Source organism: Schistocerca piceifrons, chromosome 4 (assembly GCF_021461385.2).
Source record: "Schistocerca piceifrons isolate TAMUIC-IGC-003096 chromosome 4, iqSchPice1.1, whole genome shotgun sequence".
NCBI classification, from domain to species: Eukaryota; Metazoa; Arthropoda; class Insecta; order Orthoptera; family Acrididae; genus Schistocerca; species Schistocerca piceifrons.
In genome coordinates this window covers 62,020,167-62,036,924 of record NC_060141.1, presented here as the reverse complement: position 1 = coordinate 62,036,924, position 16,758 = coordinate 62,020,167, and positions in this window count along the sequence as shown.

Below are 16,758 nucleotides of genomic sequence, written 5' to 3'. Positions count from 1 at the left end.
AGTAAAAAACGAGAGAGGTAGCTGTTATGCGTTGCCATAGCAACCAATCATAATAAGACATGAGACTTACTCTGAGACATTGGAATATGTTCAAGTATCCAGTGGAGTGATATTTAAATGGAAAAACATTGAAGAAATGAAAATTTCACAACGATAAAAATAGTCAAAGTCAGTACAATATTAAACATAATCGTGTAAGACAGGGAACGAATACTTTGAAAGAGAGTGTACATAAGCACAATGAATTAATGCCAGTCATTCCACTGCAAATTACAGGTGTCAATACACGGGTAGATAATGTAGAAAGCAATTTCAAAGAGAAAATAGCTAATTCTGATATTATAAATATAATTAGTTTGGAGGAACAATTTGGAGAAATTATAGATTGAAAGGTTACCGAGAGAATAACATCAGGGATCATGTTGCCTATTCCTTCTTCCAAACTTAATGATACCAGGAAGGGTATGAACGACCTGTGGAGAGAAATTAAGCTTATCCAAGACAAAGTAGAAAAAAGGGTAACTTCACCTAATGTTGTGTTAATTAGTGAAGTGGTGACTGATCTGCAATGGGGACCTAATTCAGGGTTATCTAGACAATTCCCTAAATTTAAGCCACACAGATCTGTACATCCAACCCACTTCTTAAAAAGATTTAATCAAGCTATGTCTTTCTGATGAGTAGTCAATTACTACACAGTAGGTTGATGTGATGGTTGCTTTTCCTAAAGGAATACGATATTAAGATACAATACATAAAAGGTTACAAAAATATTGTACCCGATGCCTTATCGAAGCTACCCATAGGAATGGAAGAATTGAAACATATGGAAGGACCCAGCGTTATTTTTGCCATTAATTTTATGTCAGCAGAATATCCAAACATCACTGCAAAGGAAATGGCTCAAAGAATAACAGGGAATATCCATCATGATCCTTATTTCACAGAAACATTTTCCATGTGTATCCAGAACTGGTTATCTCCTAATCAATTAGGAAAATTGTAGATCATAACTTGCTTTAGAGATACAGCGTAACATCACAGCAGTGGAGCTTATGTATTCCGAAGGTAACGGAAGATGAACTTGTATGGTATGTTCATACAGGATATGGACACTTTGGAATAAAAAAAAATTATATTCCATATGAATAAGTTTTATTATTTCAAGAAAATATTGCATAAAATAGCATCTTTGATTAGAACCTATGAAACTTGCCAGAAAGTAAAAGAGAATAATACTCATGTGAAATACAAAATGTATCCTATATTCCTAAGTCATTACACGACCTCACAGTGGCAGATTTTTTTTTGACCAATTCCGCAACAAAATGGAGAAGTACCATATATTTTGGTTATCATGGAATGTTGGTCAAAATATGTTAAACTTTATTCCATTAAAATAGCAAATACTTTACAGAAGTAGGTAAACCAAAACAGTTTCTTACAGATAATTGACCACAATTTGTGAGTAACGAATTTAGAGAATCCCTAGCATGTGAAGGTATTCGACAAGTGTTAATATCCAATTATAATACATCATCAAATCCGAGTGAGCGAGTGAGGAAGGAAATTGTAAAATTATGTCGTACTTACTGCCATGAAATATATACTTTGTGGGCAACGAAAATTAAGGAATTTGAACTTATCCTAAATGAATTACCCTATTTATCGACTAGGTTGACAACTTTAGAAGTTATAGGCAAACCTTTTGTAGGACAACCTGTAATTAAGTGCTTTAATTTGCCTGAACAACCTAGTGTCAATATTGAAGTAAATCAAGAAATGGCTCTAAAAATTTAATTGAAAAGGCGCTACAAAGAGTAAGTAAGCATAACGACAAGGCTGTGGAAACTCAGTACCAAGTCGATGACCTGTTTCTTATAAAACAACATCTTTCTAGAGAGACTCATAAGTTTTCCAAAAACATGAGGGACCATACCGGGAACAAACGTTGGTCCATCCTAAGACGTTATTTTTAGTAGATCCCACAGCTGGATTAGAGAAGGGTAAATACAATGTAATGGATGTAAAATTGTATATCCCCAGGGACGTTAACATTCTAAGTTAATGGGTGAAGTAACGACCGTTGAATCCCAAGTTGTTTTTAGTGTTTTTCTAAATAGTTCCCTGCACCGAATTCCTTTAAAATCTAGAACTATTCTGTAATCTTATTGCTTAGAAAACCGAATGTGACTATGAAATAGAGAATAACTGAAGAGAATCACAGAAAAAGTGATATCTAGACGAAATAAACTAAATAGAGTATTATATCCATGGAAAATATAATAAGATGTGATTAGCTGAACAACTGTTATACCATATTTTATAGATTTTCTATTCTGTATAGAGTATTTTATACCTGTTATGAGATGTGATATAGATGACAGGATTTGTATAAATTTTGAAAGGGGTGGGTATTGTAGCTAAAATCATGGTTTACAAGAAGAGATACATCATGACTAACACAAAACACACATCACACCTTTCAAACAACCCTCACAAACACGTGTGCCTGATTTTTCATCATTTGCGTTCCTGTAGGGTTGCTAGGATTTACTTTGGGGACCTCAAAGGAGGAAGTCGTACAAGTCCGTTCTGTAGGGGACGATTCAACACCAAAACTCCTCCGGCGTCTCACTCTAAGTACCTGATGGGCAGGGATCCTAGGGAAGGGGGGTGGGAAGGGTTTCATGTCTTTGGGGCTATCTTCTTTCTCTTCTTCGATCCTAGCATCCATATCTATTTTTTCCTTTGTTACTTCTCATTTTAGGACCTGTCTATTTTTTAACTCTTTCCATATTCACAAAATTCTATTGCTGAAGTCAATCCTTATTTCTGTGGCTACTAAAAACCTAAATCTTATCTTTAGATAAGATGGCCGAAGAATCAGGCTACACGAACACACATACACATATACACAAATATACACATCTACACACACATTAAATCACGTAAGAGGAATCCCGTCATTATGTGAGAACTGCCAGGTGTTGTAGGGAAAATGTGTGTACATATGGGAATATGCACACATACATACAAAGTTAAAACGGTTCTGCATCGAATATAGATAAGAAGAGGTGCACATACATAACAAACAACTATAAAGTAGTAATGAGTAGTGGATAAATAAGAGAGAGTCATGAGCAAAGAAAGGAAACGAAAGTAAGAGTAGAATTAGTCATGTTGATCATTAAGAAACGTCAGTGTAATGAATACTCCGATGAATTGAAGGATAGTGGGATCTAAGTGGTATATGTAGACATAGTATCTACTGCAAATATAGAAGTTGATAAGTAGAGGAGGACTCTAGGGAGTAAATGACTTATTAAAGAATAAATGCGAAGTTTTAGATAGTTTTATATCTTTACCAAAAGATACTTAATTATGGTATACATAGAAACGTATACTAGGGTAATGAACTGGGAGGCCTACTGAGAAAGGATAAGGGGGGTATACCTAGCATTCGCTAAGTATAAATACATCGTTAGTTGACGAAAAGTAAAGTTTGTATGTCTACTTATTTTATAAGTAGAAAGAGGGTAAAAATTCCTGTACCTAGCATTATTAGACTGTGGAAAAAAAACAAGAGGGTTTCCAGGAGCCAGCTATTCAGTAAAGAACAGTGGCTGCAACTTCCAAGTAAGTCAGCTTATAAAGAAGTGGAAGGTGGTTTGGGGGAATAAGCCGATATAACCCAGATCCACACTTACACTTTAGGTCGTCAGAACGTTAGAATGTAGATGTGTAAATCACTTATTCTTCTGTTCTTTCTGGTATTTCAGTGTTCTCTCTCTTGATTATTACACTGTGTGCCATGTTTTAAGTTTCCAGGTACCTCCAATGGAGGTACCAACAATCAGTGCTTCCATGTTGTCCTCCATAGCAAATCTACCTGTCTAGGGTTGTGGGCGACTTTTCCATAACTGTCCCCATTTTCTAGGCTTCACTAGCCAGTCCTCTTCCTTTCCCTTCAACCCTCCTGCCTCTGGAGAAACTGCCTCCAAAATCATGCTTTTCCACATCTTTTTTCTTTTCCCTCTGTTCTGCTTGTTGAGGGGTTTTTCTATATATTCATTTATATATGTGATGATGTTTAAGATATCTTGGTTTACCTCCTGTTTCCTGTCCATGTCTTTTCTTGACATATTATATTAACCCAGTAATTGGGCTGTATAATATAAAACCCACAATGTTTTAGCCCACATACCATGAGGCCCATATTACACAGACCTCAGTTTACATGTATTACTCTTACATACAATACATTAGGTAGCACTTTTTTCATTCTTTTATATTCATGTCATCCTTGTACACTACTGGCCATTAAAATTGCTACACCAAGAAGAAATGCAGATGATAAATGGGTATTCATTGGATAAATATATTATACTAGAACTGACATGTGATTACATTTTCACGCAAATAGGGTGCATAGATCCTGAGAAATCAGTACCCAGAACGACCACCTCTGGCCATAATAACGGCCTTGATACACCTAGGCATTGAGTCAAACAGAGCTTGGATGGCAAGTACAGGTACAGCTGCCCATGCAGCTTTAACACCATACCACAGTTCATCAAGAGTAGTGACTGGCGTATTGTGACGAGCCAGTTGCTCGGCCACCATTGACCAGACGTTTCCAATTGGTGAGAGATCTGGAGAATATGCTGGTCAGGGCAGCAGTCGAACATTTTCTGTATCCAGAAAGGCCCGTACAGGACCTGCAAGATGCGATCGTGCACTATCCCGCTGAAATGTACGGTTTCGCAGGGATCGAATGAAGGGTAGAGCCACGGGTTGTAACACATCTGAAATTTAACGTCCACTGTTCAAAGTGCCGTCAATGCGAACAAGAGGTGAGCGAGACGTGTAACCAATGGCACCCCATTGCATCACGCCAGATGATACGCCAGTATGGCGATGACGAATACACGCTTCCAATGTGCGTTCACCGCGATGTCGCCAAACTGGGATGTGACCATCATGATGCTGTAAACAGAACCTGGATTCATCCGAAAAAATGACGTTTTGGCATTCGTCCACCCAGGTTCGTCGTTGAGTACACCATCGCAGGCGCTCCTGTCTGTGATGCAGCGTCAAGGGTAACTGCAGCCACGGTCTCCGAGCTGATAGTCCATGCTGCTGCCAACGTTGTCGAACTGTTCGTGCAAATGTTTGTTGTCTTGCAAACGTCCCCATCTGTTGACTCAGGGATCGAGACGTGGCTGCACCATCTGTTACAGCCATGCGGGTAAATTGCCTGTCATCTCGACTGCTAGTGATACGAGGCCTTTGGGATCCAGCACAGCGTTCGGTATTACCCTCCTGAACCCACCGATTCCATATTCTGCTAACTGTTATTGGATCTCGACCAACGCGAGCAGCAATGTGGATAAACCGCAATCGCGATAGCCTACAATCCGACCTTTATCAAAGACGGAAAGGTGATGGTAGGCATTTCTCCTCCTTACACGAGGCATCACAACAACGTTTCACCAGGCAACGCCGGTGGACTGCTGTTTGTGTATGAGAAACCGGTTGGAAACTTTCCTCATGTCAGCACATAGTAGGTGTCGCCACCGGAGCCAACCTTGTGTGACTGCTATGAAAAGCTAATCATTTGCATATCACAGCATCTTCTTGCTGTCGGTTAAATTTCGCGTCTGTAGCACGTCATCTTCGTGGTGTAGCAGTTTTAATGGCCAGTAGTCTATTATATATCTTTTAATACAAATCATTGCAAGGCTTGTTATGTTCTTATTATAATCTACACTGTTAGTCTACATCTTATTTATTTATTTATTTCATTTATGTTCTGTAGACCCATTAGCGATAAATCGCTAATAGATTTGAGACATTTGTTTATAATAATAGGTTGTACAATGAATAATATATTACATAGAAAAAAATGTTTACAAGAATTGTATTTTGTAAAAAGTAACAAATTACATTGAACAGACTTACAATAGGTCAAAATCAGTTCAGTGAGTAAATAGTTTTACTTAGAAGATATTGTTTAAGTTTATCTTTAAAAGTAGGTGGACCAGTAACTGACATTTTTATTGCCTGATGGAGAGGATTAAATATTTTTATGCAAGAGTAGTGTACTCTTTTTTTACCATATTTAGATTCTTTTGTTCAAGATGTAGATCATTTTTTACCCTAGTGTCATAGTTATGATAGCCTACATGCTGTTCATTTCAAAAATGGAATGGTTTTTACACAATAAACACATGTTCTTTCGAGTACAGTTACTGTCTACATATATATATATATATACATATAGATAAAGGCTACCCAGCCATTGACCTTCGTCTGTACGAATGCACACAGATTGCCCAAACTCTTATGGGAATCGCCAAAGTGTGTGCGAGTAATGAGTGAATGGGCAAATGTCTGTAAGGTACATTACACATGTAGAATTGTGGACAGTTGGGAATGTGAGTCTCACGGGAAGCGTGCAAGGGATAAGTCCCTGCAGTCGCACTATTCATCTATGTCCTCGGTGGCTCAGATGGATAGAACATCTGCCATGTAAGCAGGAGATCCCGGGTTCGAGTCCTGGTCGGGGCAAACATTTTCAGCTTTCAACATCGAGGTATATCAACAACACCTGTCGGCAGCTGAGGGTTTCAGTTAGTCATCATTTCTTACCTTGTTACCTAGTGGAGTGCATATTCACAAATATCCCTACAGCAGAAACAGGCTTCCTAACCATTGAGACCCTAACATTATTCATTATTTTATTATTGTTTCATTTTCTAATAAATAATCACCTGCTCTGCTTATCTAATGCAAATTGATTCTACTGAAAAACATTTCACAGTAACAGATCCTTATGCTAAGGCAAACTTAACTCTCATTACTAATCAGACAAAATTATCACTTAGAAAAACTGTTTTTTTAATGGTTTCTTTTACTACAAGGTTTAAGCTGAATTATTTGCTTAAATGATGAAATTAACCAATATCATTACACAAACAATACTTTTGACAAAACTGTCAATTACTTTGGAATTAATTAAGGTCTGGTTTTGCTAACAGGTTTCCGACTAGAGCCAAACATATACTTCAAGAATACTAGCATTTCATCTTCCAGATGTTTATAATCATTACAGAATTTATAATCGTTTATACTTTAACAATAGAATTTAAGTTACGAAACAATCACTGATTTCGCCCTGTAATGAAGGATACTAACCAGGAATAGTTCAAATAAATTAGAAAAACAATTACATACCTAAAACTAAGCACAAAATTACATCTGGTGTTATATTCTTCAAAACTGAGGGCAACCTTTCTCTTTTATGAAAATGCAGATTATACTCAAGTATGTTAATGGTAATTACTCAGAAGTGAAAAAATGAATTTTAAGGAGGCAGATGGCAAAACAAGAATTCTAGTAACATTATCCCAGCTTGATTTGTCACAAACGTCATGATGTGTTATTGTTATTGATGATTGTTGTCGTAAATTATTGAATGCCATCTTTTGGAATATCCCCTAAACAAAAGCGAATTGAAATTGAGAACAAGAGGAAGAGAATCGAGGCTAGTGTTCATTGGTTGCCATAGAAGGACTACACTGTGAAAGCAGTTCCTGAAAAATCTATTGGTGCTGATTGCAAGTAAGGTATCAGTACTGACATTTTGCCTTGCAACAAGTACAGTGTAATATAAATTCCATAGCATGTGCTATATGCTTTGTTATTCCTTGATTATCTCCAGATGCTGAATAGAATGTTTCCAATATGTAAGTGAGGATGATCACATCGAGGTACTTTCAAACATTTTAAATATGAAAAAAAATATTCTGGGTATTTATCTACATGGATTAATTGTGGTTGGTGACATTTCAAAAAGACGGTGAAGAAAAGTTGTCAGTGACATTGATAGCATCAAGAAACGACATTCCTTCGTTTACCTTGGCGTTATCTGTGGTAGAAGAGTTCATGCCTGCAAACATGCTTTACTCAGTGTTGGTGCTGTATCACAGAAACATGTTTTTTGTATTTGGCAGTTACTAGTTAAAGATCAAAATCCAAAGGACATGCATGGAATAAATCCATGTGTAACCAAAATTTCGTAAAATACAATAAATTTAGTAGATACCCACATAACATCTTTCCCACTCAAAGAAACTCACTATGCTGGGGAGGAAATGAAATACTTAGATGTAAGCTTGGATCTGAAAACTACGCACGAAATGTTCCTTAGAAAGTATGTAGAAGTAAATGCAAAACACAACTTCTATAGGAAACATTTTCATGAAAATTACAATTTTCCTTTTGTTCATCCCCAAATTGATGTATGTGGCAAATGTGAGGACGTTTTATAAATTAATTAAAATAAGTAAGCAAGAATGTATGAGCAGGGATGACACTGTTAGACTAGCGTTTGACTTCATACAAAACTTGCCTCTGCCAAAAATCCCAGTGCAGGAAACCTTCTATTTATGTCAGTTGTGGGTTAACTGTTTTTTCCATGTGTTCCACGATGTACTTGTATCATGCAGGTGAAGCAAAAAAGGGAGCAAATGAGGTCTGTTCATTCCTGTACCACTACATTGAAAACTATACATCTAAGAATGTTACATAAGTACACCTGCTCTCAGACACAGTACCTGGTCAAAATAAAAATAATACTGTAGTAAGGATGTGCCTTGCATTGACAGACACTGAAAAATTTAAAAAAATCACTCACAGATTTTCCGAAAGGGGTCACTCATTTCTCCCTTGTGACCCTGTGTTTGGAACACTAAAGAGACAAATACGGAACTGTGACCGAGATTACACCCACAAAGCGTATGAGGAAGTCATACCAAACAGGATTTCTGAAGTTACAGTCAATATGGTGGAAAGTGAAGACATAACGGACACATGGTGGCCTCGTCGTTCAGAAAAAAAGTACAATGTAGGGAAATGGCGCCTCTCAGGATGCCTTGTCAAGAAAAAAAAATTGTATCTCAATGTTCAAAGAATTTCGTTAAGGAGGAATGAGACCAGGAGTCGTGACTGCCTACCCTTTCATAAACCACTGTGTCAGTCACTCCTTTCATCTGGCAAAAACTAAATGTGCTTCATTTCAGATTTGATTGTAAAGGCTATATGCTGGATAAAGGTTAGAATCCTAAGAAAATTGAAGATAGTCAGAAACTGGTTAAGTACATCCATAGAAAAGACACTGAGACTTTTTTGAGAAGATGTTGAAATGGCTGACTACAAGTGATAACTCACTATGATCATGATGATGATGATGATTATGAACTATCAAGAACTTCGAATTCTATTAAGTAGTTGTTTTCATATTCAGTTGAATATAATTTTCCATTCATTAATCAATGAATTTGAGTTTCAGACCATAAATGTGTAATTTGGAATGTGTTGTACTCATGGAAAATGCTAAATTCCCTTGTTGATTGGAGAAAGGAACTATGTTATAAATTTTCTTTTTATTTCCGAAGATACTTTACAGAATTTATGACAATTATTTTCATTCACAGTATGTGTGACTAGTGTGTAATAAGTGTCAAAACTTTCTATGTAATCTGTAAAATAGTTGTCTCTCCTGACAAGTAAGAAAATGTAACATAGTTCCTTTCTCCACCAACCAATTCATTTACAAACTTTGTAACATACTTGTAACACTTACAGATCTGAAGATTGTAATGATTCATGTGTGTGTTACTTAAGTTTCTTCTGCCTGGTCCATTGATGAATGAATACGAAATTTTCATGCTTCACAAAATTTATTCACATTAATTGACATCCGAACTGCACTCTTGTCATGTAAGCAAAACACGGAAAGAATTCACTGATCTCTTTGACTTCCAAAAATAACTTCAAAACGGACTTGTCGCAACATCACTGCATAGCTATATATATATAATTTTAACAATAGCTTCAAAAATAATGCTTTATTAATTTTGTACAGTTTTGATGTTACAATTAAAATTTACAAAACGTAAAGAAACTAATGTTACAGCCGAATAAGGCATAAAATACGATATTCAGTGACAACCTTTTATTGTAATATCTTAAGTTTTCCATAAGAAAATCATTCTGAACTTAATGTCTCTCATATTATTTTAGTTACATAATAATAACAGTGTGGATTTGGTTACTAACATTCAATGGTAGCGCAGAGCTCGTACTTTATACAACTACATACATAAAATGCACAAATAAGGCCTCCAATTCTGGAAATAAGATAGAATGATACATTTAAAGACATACACACAAGGCCTTAGGAAGCACTGAATTGTCTGATAACTATCCAGATGCATATAAAAATGAAAGGTGGTATCGGACATTTTGTATGAGTTCTGAGGGAGGCTGTACCGTTATAAGCCCCCCCCCCCCCAGCCACTCTGACAAGTATTACTTGTATTACTTGTATGAATGGGTGCTAAATACATATACCCAATGAAAAAAATAAAAATAGTTTTCTTTTCTTAGCTGTCACTCCAGTCACTGGTACACATTGCACATTTAAAAAAATTGGAAGCTCTCAATCATCAGTCCTTCTGCGCTGACCATCTTGTGTCTGCAACTCCTCTTTTTCTGGAAGTCTTTACGCTGTGATAGCACAGTACACTATTAGTTTCACAGTTTTTTTATTTTCACTTCCAGGTCAGGTAAGGATCTTGGATACAGTTCTCTAGGTAGGAACAGGGATTAAGTCATTACACAAGGTACTCATGTAGGTTACAATTAGGTCACATCAGGTATGAATATATCAAATGCATTCACATATTACGTTATACTATTAGCGTATTTACAAACAAAATCACACATTATGTATGTATCCTTTCTTTTTGATTAATATTCAGTATATTTCACTATACAGTATATTTGACCCCCAGACCTCATTTAACTCTTTATCATATCAAACAAATTCGCAGATTGTTCATCATCTCACTATCTTGTAATAACAAACTTTTCACAAAATGTCTTTTGTCACGGGGCAACTTGTCCATTTAGAAACACATGTACATATTTACTGTTGTCCATTTGTTCATATATTTGGAAAATTCATAAAATCATGACCATGCCTGTAATTCTCAAAGAAGCACCCACAAATCAAATACATGCTCTACAGAGTATAACTACAATAATTGGTCAACTGCTATTGTAGGAAAGTCACAGTGCACATTTTCAAATTATTCCTCAAATAATGTCACTAAATAGTCATATTACATACAGAAAACTTATATTGCAGAGAATGGATAGTATTTTCAGTAAGAGATATCTGCATTACAGGTTTATAGATGAGTAAAACATGTAGCATCCGAAACCAAAAAGAAGAAAATAGAATGCTACAGAGCTTGGAGACCTAGTGCTCGCCACATGCTTCACACTTGATGTGTCCTCCTGAGGGCTTTTACATCATCTTAATTTTTCTTGGTGTTTGACACTTACTCCACATGGTGTGATAAAAAGAGGTTCGTGAGGTTTTAGATTAAGTCTACATTCATTGTTTTTCACTTTTTCAGGTTTCTCACTAAGCACGTCTTTGTATTCCCACAACAATCTACCTAATTTAACTGTCTGTTCTTCATCTAGACTTCCAACTTCTTTTAGTTTGGTGGCCACTAATTCAGTACACTTGTCTTCACTGCATTATTCATCCTCGTTAACGTCAATTTGTTCATTTACACCATTGTTGCCTGCACAATTTCTCTTACTTGTCTAAATTTTACTTAGAGATACATCAGGTGATTGCTTGATGTCATGCCCCTCTTTTACACACTGTCTACTTTTCCCAGAAATAATCTCATTGTAAGCCTGCTGATTGGTTCTACCCTCCCAGTTGGAATTCCGTTCTTCACAAATAATCTTGATGAACCTTTTTATTCTGTTGCTGTCACTATAACCCTTGTAAGTGTCCCATAAAGTTTCTAGCATCATATCTAAATCATAATGTCTGTCCACGTGTTCCTTATCTGTTGATACGTTCCCAGTTTCCATTGGTACAAACTGGCTCTCATATTCTTCACAAATTCTACTACATCATCTTCTTCACCATTAATTAAATCTTCTTTAAGCTTCATATACACCATGCCGTCTAATTCTTCCTCCCATTCATCGTTACTACTGTCACTTTAACTATCAACATCGTCACACATGCTATCATCTCCAATACTAGCCACTTCTACGTCTTTGCAATGATCATCAGAATTGTTGACAAGTACACCAATACAAGTATCATCGCTTAACAGTGATATATTCTTCCTCCATTAATTTACTTAATCCAAACTCATTAAGTTTTACCATGAGAACCAACACTTTCCTCGCAAACTTCTTCACCACCCTGATTATATAGACTTGATAGTTTTTTCCTCTAACGGAACTTCTTCAACATTCTTACAGATGCTAATACTTCTATCTTCTAGACTTTCATTCATACTTTTCCAGAATTCACTATCAAACTGTAATTTGCTAATCTGATGTGCACTTCTTACATTAGTTCTGTCATTTCCACTCCAATATCTTCGATTACTCTCTCTTATGTAATTATTTCCGATGTTTCTGGGCCAGTGGTATTTAGCCTGATTTCAGTATTCATTTCTCGCTCCAAACTGACAATCTCCCAATGAGGCGTCCATCAGTTTAAATTGACTCGTCTTGATTGGAGATAATCTAATTGCCTGTTGCCATTCTCCCAAGGTCTCTCCCTTTTGTCATGTCCTCTGCTTCCATTTCCATTACTATGGTTGATCCATCTGTTATCACTTCTATTGTAACCACTATTATTATTCTGATTGTCATTGTCACTCCCGCCTTGATTCCTGCTGTGATTCAACACCCCAAATGGTTGATCGCCAAATCTGCCATTACTTAACCTCCCATTTCTCTCAAAGGCTCTATCCAACTTATCTACATACCTCAAGAACTGATCTATGGAGTCATCAGGTCATTAAATCAACTCCAACTGTACTCTTTTTTGTAATCTCCTTTTTAAGGCATCTATTTGTATTTGTTCATTAAAAGGTTTGTCTAAGTCTACTAATATCTTCAATTGGTTTTCACAAAAAACTTCAAGCTACCATCACATTCCATGTACATTTGACCGTTCAGAAACTCACTTTTAGCCCTAGCTTTCTCAGATTCTAACCAAAACTTATTTAAGAACTTTCTTTCAAATTCATCATACGACATGGTAGAATTAACATTCTGATTGACCCATGAGATTGCTTCTCCATCCAAATTGCCTGTTGCCATTCTCCCAAGGTCTCTCCCTTTTGTCATGTCCTCTGCTTCCATTTCCATTACTATGGTTGATCCATCTGTTATCACTTCTATTGTAACCACTATTATTATTCTGATTGTCATTGTCACTCCCGCCTTGATTCCTGCTGTGATTCAACACCCCAAATGGTTGATCGCCAAATCTGCCATTACTTAACCTCCCATTTCTCTCAAAGGCTCTATCCAACTTATCTACATACCTCAAGAACTGATCTATGGAGTCATCAGGTCCATAAATCAACTCCAACTGTACTCTTTTTTGTAATCTCCTTTTTAAGGCATCTATTTGTATTTGTTCATTAAAAGGTTTGTCTAAGTCTACTAATATCTTCAATTGGTTTTCACAAAAAACTTCAAGCTACCATCACATTCCATATACATTTGACCGTTCAGATACTCACTTTTAGCCCTAGCTTTCTCAGATTCTAACCAAAACTTATTTAAGAACTTTCTTTCAAATTCATCATACGACATGGTAGAATTAACATTCTGATTGACCCATGAGATTGCTTCTCCATCCAAAAATCGCTTAACAAATTTAATCTTAACATTGTCTGTCATGTCATTACTAAAATTATCCTGGCAGTGCTACAAAAAATCAACAGGATGCAATCTCCCATCTCCTGGAAAGCATTTCAAAGATATGCCACCCTATGCACAATATTGCTACCAGAATTTCTTTGAGCTACACCTTCTTGTAATTCTACAACTTTCTTACTTAAATCTAAAACATTGTTTTTACACAAATCCATTTTTTCTTCACACTTCAGTTCTACATTACTTATTTGATTGGTAATGTCTGTAAATTTTAACTCAGAGTTCCTTTTGTAAGTTTCTACTTTTTGTATAAGATTCTCCTAGTCTGAACAACCTCTGCTTGAAGTTTAGAGTTTTTTACTTCTACATGCTTACCTAGTTTTTCGAATCTCTCCTCGTTTTTTGACAACTCTTGTGTAAAATTAGTTTCTAATATTTCTAACCTTCCTTCTACTGCTCCTGCATGAGTATTGAGTTCACCCTGACCTGTCTCAACAGTAATTTTTAGTGCTGCCAAACCATCCTGGATTTCCCTTGTCTTACTAGTATCCTGCCTAATCTACCCCATCTGTTCCTTCGCTTCTTTCATATGCTGCATTAATAACATTAACAAATCATCTCCACCTACTCATCTCTGTGCAATTGGAGTACTCGGGGCGACATTTTCACTGGAAACCTCTCCACCATAGCTTCAATCTACACTTTGATTACGACTGGGCTATAGTTCACTGATACTTATCCCAGGTCTGAAGTGTTTTCCATTGGTTTGCTGCTTACAAGTGTTTCCTCACTCATTTTTACCTTGTTGTTATTGGCCATGATAAATTACAAAATGTAAAAACTTCCCACACAAATGTTTATCACTGTCACAAAACTATTAAATTAAAAAAATAAACTGTTACTCATCTGAAGGTTGACAGTGCTGTCTGAGAATTTGGTCCTTTTTATCCACACCAACTCTTTCCATGCAGCAACATCCATTCGTTCTGTGCATCCATAACACAAAACTTTTCGAGACAATTTATGCCTGGCATTCATCTTACATTCACCTGAAACAGTCACTTGTTAAACATATTTCCATATTTCAAATATCGATCCCAGCTCAAGTGCACCAAATGTAGCGATTCATGTGAATGTTACTAAGTTTCTTCTGCCTGGTCCATTGATGAATGAATGCGAAATTTTCATGCTTTACAAATTTTATTCACAGTAATTGACATCTGAACTGCACACTTGTCATGTAAACAAAACACGGACAGACTTCACAGATCTCTTTGACTTTCAAAAGTAACTTCAAAACTGACTTGTCACAGCAACACTCCATCGCTTTATATAGAATTTTAACAGTAGCTTCCAAAATAGTGCATTATTAATTTTGAACAATTTTGATGTTACAATTAAAATTTACAAAACCTAAGAAACTGATGTTACAGCCGAATAAGGTATTAAATACAATATTCAATGAACATTTTTATAGTACTATGTTTAGTTTTCCATAAGAAAGTCATTTTGAACTTTAATTACAGTAACATCTCTGATATTATTTTAGTTACATCATAATTACAGTTTGGATTTGGTTACTAACATTCAGCAGTAGTACAGAGCTAATGCTTTATCCAATTACACATATAAATGTACAAATAAGGCCTCCAATTCTGGAAATTAGAAAAATTTGAGCTGTAAACAATCGGAGTGTTAATTAGAAATGTAATTATGGCGAATACTAATTACAGAGGAAGACATAAAAATAAATAACAAATAAAAATACATGGCTTAGTAATAACTCTTAAGCTGTTTGCCAAGATAGTGAGGTCTTCTGTTACTGGATTTTTAGATTACCATTTTGTTAATTGGAAGCATTGATTTTTCATGCTAACATCTCTGCAGTCTCTAATTATTTATTGCTAAGGACTTATTACTTCAATTTTATCAATAACAACAATCCACTGATAATTATGTCAACACACAACCTTCTTGAACATTCCACATGGCTTTGCAATGACTATCAAGTTTTTTATGAAATAGGACAGAATGATACATATAAAGACACACATACAAGGCCTTAGGATGCACTGAATTGTCTGATAACTATCCACATGCATATAGAAATAGGTGGTATCAGACATTTCATATGAGTTCTGGGGGAGGCTGTACCGTTATAAGACGACAATATAATTTTGCTGAAACTGCTAATCCGGATATGTATCAGCTGTGATGTGTGCAATAAAACCTCTACTTTGCTAACTTTTTTAGAAAAAAAGTGTGTTTCAGTGTTTTTGGAAATTCAACACCTAAGGGGGTAATATATGAGATGAAAATTTTTATGAGAATATTTCATTATCTTGTTTATAAATAAAGAAGTACGTGTTAAGAGATGAAAGATTTTATTGAAATATCACAATAACTCAAAAGGCAGGAGTAACTAAACCTCTAACTCAAGCTAGCAGAATTGCTTTTTGTTGAGAAATCCCTGCATCCTCTGGTGATGTAATAGATGTTCATACACAAGTCCCTTCAGATATCCCCTACAGGCAAAAAGTGATTTGGGACACATTGGGTGATAACGGGGGCCATGAGACCAGCCCATTGTGACCAATCCAGTGGCCAGGAAGGGTTGCCTGCAGATGTGCCCTCACTTGTCTGCTGAAATGCATCAGGGCTCCATCATGCTGAAACTGAATGCAGCAATGAAGAAGCATGGAAGGATCATTCAGCATGCCTGGAGTACCCCTTGCAGAAATACAATATATGTGCGACCATTAAGGGAATCTGGAAGAATGTGCAGACCAATTAAACAGTCTCCAGTGATATCATCCTGGATCTTAAGAGCAAATTTGGATTGTTAGGCATGCATACATGTAGCGTGTGGGTTCACATCTGCTCATGTATGCAGTCTGTTAATATTCATCACACCCTCGAGTGAGAATGCAGCCTTATTGGTGAAGAGAACACTCGCTGTGAAGCTTCAGTCTG